Below are 4583 nucleotides of genomic sequence, written 5' to 3'. Positions count from 1 at the left end.
TAATGGAACAAAGACCCGTTATCTCACGGGACCAAAGTACGTTTTTTTTTCGTGCGAATAATGACCGTTGCCTTTCGTCAATCTCTAACAGCGCAACACAAACGCTCCAGAAAAAAGTATTAATGTCGTACTAATTTCACGCGCGTGAAATTAATAAGGCATAAATGTAAAGTACGCCGTTTGGATTATTTTGACCATCAGGGCTCTTTAACGCGCACCCTAATCTAGGTACACGGCTGTCTTTGTATACATTACGCGACAAGTTATAATTGCGCAAGGTAACTCAATTTGGTGGGCCATGCCATTCCATTTTCTGTTCTGTTTAGGGGCCAATTTAAGTACCGATGTGTCAGACGTGACTTGACAGAAATATTTCTCTGCAGACGGACCAGGACCGTACACAACCGAAACTCGTCGCGTTACCTATAAACGACCGTCCGGAAGTTATACACCTAACCACAACGCGCAAGTGCATGAGAGCCCCTTTTTCTTACCACCGAGCCGCTAAAAGGCTGTATTCACGTAAGATTTATTACTTCTCATCCTTAGGACAACACCAAGTGCACTTTGCAACGAGCTTGGACGGCAGAGCCCCCACTTCAAACTAAGAAGGTGCTTCCGCCCCCCACGAAAAAAAATTTCTGCCGATGCCCCTGCTGCACACGACTGAGGATGAACAGCGAATATTTTGTAAGTGCTTTGATAAAAAGTTGTGAAAATATTTCTGCCGATGCTCCTGCTGCACATGACTGAGGATGCGCAGCGAATATTTGTAAGTGCTTTGATGAAAAGTTGTAAAAAAAATCTGCCGATGCCCCAGCTGCACATGGCTGAGGATGCACAGCGAATATTTTGTGAGTGCTTTGATGAAAAGTTGTAAAAAATATCTGCCGGTGCCCCTGCTGCACATGACTGCGGATGCGCAGCGAATATTTGTAAGTGCTTTGATGAAAAGTTGTAAAAAAATATCTGCCGATGCCCCTGCTGCACATGGCTGAGAATGCACAACGAATATTTTGTAAGTGCTTTGATGAAAAGTTGTAAAAAATATCCGCCGATGCCCCTGCTGCACAGGAGTGAGGATGCACAACAAATATTTTGTAAGTGTTTGATGAAAAGTTGTAAAAAAATTGCTGCCAATGCCCCTGCTGCACATGACTGAGGATGCACGGCGAATATTTTGTAAGTGCTATGATGAAAAGTTTAAAAAATCTACTGATGCCCCTGCTGCACATGACTGAGGATGCACAGCGAATGCTTTGTATGTGCGTTTATGAAAAGTTCTAAATAATGTTCCATAAGATATCTTATGTGAAGGAATACAATAGACGTAGGTGGTTCTGGTGAGTTCAGAATGTTTTCTGGAACTTTATTCACAAAACGAAGACGTTGTTTCCATCTTTCTGTCATGCCAGTTTTTACAGTCAAGTTTCTGAATAAATCAACTAAAAGAAGTGTCCCTGTGATCTCAAATTTCGATTTACGAATGTTCCTAGGTGTTCTTATACACTTGGCGCCACGAAGGCAGAAGAGGGCGCGCCATTGGGCCCTCGAACACCGGAGGGTGTATACTACGTTGATGTGGCAGGGCCATCGCCCACCGGATTCTACACGGCCGCCGTAGTTCACCAAGACCAACGCGGTAATGGGCTCTCCTGTCGGGCTATCAACTCCGCGCCGGCAGAGGAGAAAGCAATAGCGCTTTCCGTCTCGGACACGAACTCGAGGGTAATCATCACAGATTCGCGCAGAGCATGCGAAAACTACCTAGCGGGCGAGGTCTCACCTTTAGCCTACGAAATTCTAAAGCGAGCCGTGAGGGATTCAGACCCCTCACCTAAGCGCATCATTTGGACTCCGGGCCACCAGGGCCTTAGAGGTAACGAGGCTGCGGACGCGGCCGCCCGCGCGCTTATCCCCCGGGCACCTCAACCCGGCTTTCCCGGCTCAGAGATGCAACCGCTTCTGTTTTAGGGGCGATCTCCTCTTAGTCTAACCTTGTCACGTCTCCGTTGTCCGGCGTACGGATCTCCCGTACAGTACGTGATATGTATCGCCCTCTTTCTCCTCTCCTACGCTCCCCCCTCCCTATCTTGCCTCGCGGCGCAGCGGCGCCGACGCAGGCAGCGTCGCGAGGCAGCGTCGCGGCAGCGTCTTGATTGAAAAAACCGAGCGCTCGCGCTGCACAACCGTTCACTGACCACCCCGTATATATAGGCACTGGATTTTGACCTCCAAAGTAGTGTGTGCGTGCGATTTCGCCTGTGCATGATCAAACAATGAAAATTCACAGCGTACATGTAAAATTAAAGTGAGCTGCAAGTCGTCATAACTCTCATCGAACCTTATAAACGCGCCCGATCTCACGTCGGTGATGATGTACTGGGCAGAATTCACGGAAGATTCACGGTTTACCGATGAACCTCCGCAGCTTCGCCCACTCATCATCATTCACTCCGTGGGTATGCTGTGATTTTTTTGAAAGAAATTATGGCTCACTATTGCGAACGCCTCGGCTTTTCCCGGTCCCTGCTAAGGGCGTGAGTAAAGCCGATGAACGAACCTTAAAGGAGCACTGACACAAAAATTTTGCACTTGTTTTTATTGTTGCAATAGATAGCTTATGATCCACTTATCACGACTGCAAACCTCGTTTGCGCGAGTGCGCGACGGTTATTTATTTAGAGATGTTTTTAGAGCGCCCAGTCGCAGTTTCGGTTTCAAAGAGCACCGAGCTAGGCATCACTACTTCCGGAGGACGGGTAGCCACAGCTGGCCACGTGAACACGCAAAATGGTCACGTAGGCGGCGCGCGAGCGTGAGTGCGGTGGGCGCCGAACCAGGTCATGTAGCGCCAACTATGGAGGATTAGAAACAACTAACAAACGCGTAATCTATGTCCTCCGAGCATTCCGACTCGCTAAGCTTACAGCATCGATTATTTGACTATGGCTCTCAAAAACGGCGCCGAATCGGGACGAATACATTGCTGTCGAAGCTTAAGGACATGAATCTAAAGCAAATGGAAGCATCAGTTCGGAACTTACACGTTACAGAGCGCACGGCGGCCACTTGATAGATTCGAAGTGGACGACAACCGCTTTTGGCAGTGCTGCCATGTTTTTAGGAGGCGCGAATGCCTCGCCGGCGAAGCTTGCCGTGCAAGTTGGACAGCTCTCGCGCGTGCGGCGACGGCCGATATTCTGCGGCACCGCGCCGTTGCGGCAAGCTTGCCGCTAGCGTGAGCGGGCCATAACATCTGCCAACGGGCACGACGAGCGAACAGCGGAAGAGAACACAACTAGAAGACACCAAGCAGCAGGCACGGAGGAAGAAATGGCAGGTAGCACGGCACAAGCAAGCGCAAGGGCACAACCAGCCGCCAGCCAACACAAACTCGTGACGTAGGTTTGTTTACACACCCCCCGCGTTGACGTCGGCGTCGCGAAGCGCTCGCATCTGGCTTAGCCGCGCGGCATGCACTTTAAAATTGATTTTAAATATGTTCTAGGCTATATTGGCCCTTGATATTTCGTAGACGTTGTGTACGGCGCCACATACATCTATTTCACTCATTATCTCGCCTTCGAAATTTTGTGTCAGTGCCCCTTTAAGGCGCCTGCAGACCAACACCTTGTTGTGTCCTGCAATAGTAAAACATTTTGACCCGAAAGTTGATGGGTGGTGCCATCGCTGTGGGGAAGTCTCCGATAACGTTCACATGGTTTAGGCATGCCAGTTGAATCCTTCAATTCCCCCTAACCTTTCCCCTACTAGAGAGGCATGGGAGGCGGCCCTACTCACTTGCTCAGGCTTGAAGTCTCAACGGGCTCTAGTCCAACGGGCGCGGTTAGCGGCGTTGTCCAGCGGAGTCCCGGAATAAGGACTGCCCCTATGCAAAGGGTCCGTTTGGGCCTGCGAACTCTCATTTTATTGAATACCAGTTTTTCACACACATACACTTGGCCCTACTTTTCAATGAACATAGTATTCTTGCATGTGAACTATATGTTTAAGGAAAAACGGCACGACTTTTCATTCACAATCATTTGCATTGGCTCTGCAATGGCAGTGGTTACGAGTGGTAGAATAAAAGCCCTGGTGTACCATGAAAGCTTTTTTTTTTGTTTTAATAAACAGGTCTCCCGCACGTCTGCATGAGATGAGAAAATTTCCGCGATATTGCTTTGCACAAGGTTCACAGATTAGTAGGTCTGAAACCTCTGTATGATGGTAAGGTGAAACGTTCACGAATACTTCGAACCACGGACGATGGTAGTACGTCCCGGTTATGGCGCCCGAGGTAATCCCATATCCAACCTCTTAAAATGGCGGTACGACGTGTCCCTCCACTTCCTGAAAGAGATTTCTTTAAATCATATATATTTAAAATGGCCGATGTAATAACATATCCCCCTCTTATATTGTCAGCAAGACGTGTACCTCCACTTCCCGAAATAAACATATTTTTTTTAAAATTCATGGAAATAGGAATGCGCTTGAGAGAGGGCCGTACTTGTGGTCGTCCCCGGTGCAATCGTCCTCGCCGTTGTGGTGCACATCGATAAACGCAATTCTAAGGA

General features: G+C 48.5%; 1 long non-coding RNA gene across 1 annotated transcript in view; it reads right to left on the bottom strand.

Moving 5' to 3' along the window:
• LOC125760399 (uncharacterized) overlaps positions 1-3916 on the bottom strand; it is a 138783-nt gene extending 134867 nt beyond the window's left edge. The window contains exon 1 of the long non-coding RNA XR_007417975.1: positions 3805-3916. This is a non-coding gene — a long non-coding RNA (uncharacterized LOC125760399). The remainder of the gene's footprint in view (positions 1-3804) is intronic.
• Between the last annotated feature and the right edge of the window lie 667 nt (positions 3917-4583).

Source organism: Rhipicephalus sanguineus, chromosome 11, assembly GCF_013339695.2.
Source record: "Rhipicephalus sanguineus isolate Rsan-2018 chromosome 11, BIME_Rsan_1.4, whole genome shotgun sequence".
NCBI lineage: Eukaryota > Metazoa > Arthropoda > Arachnida > Ixodida > Ixodidae > Rhipicephalus > Rhipicephalus sanguineus.
This window is presented reverse-complemented; position numbering and strand designations above follow the sequence as displayed.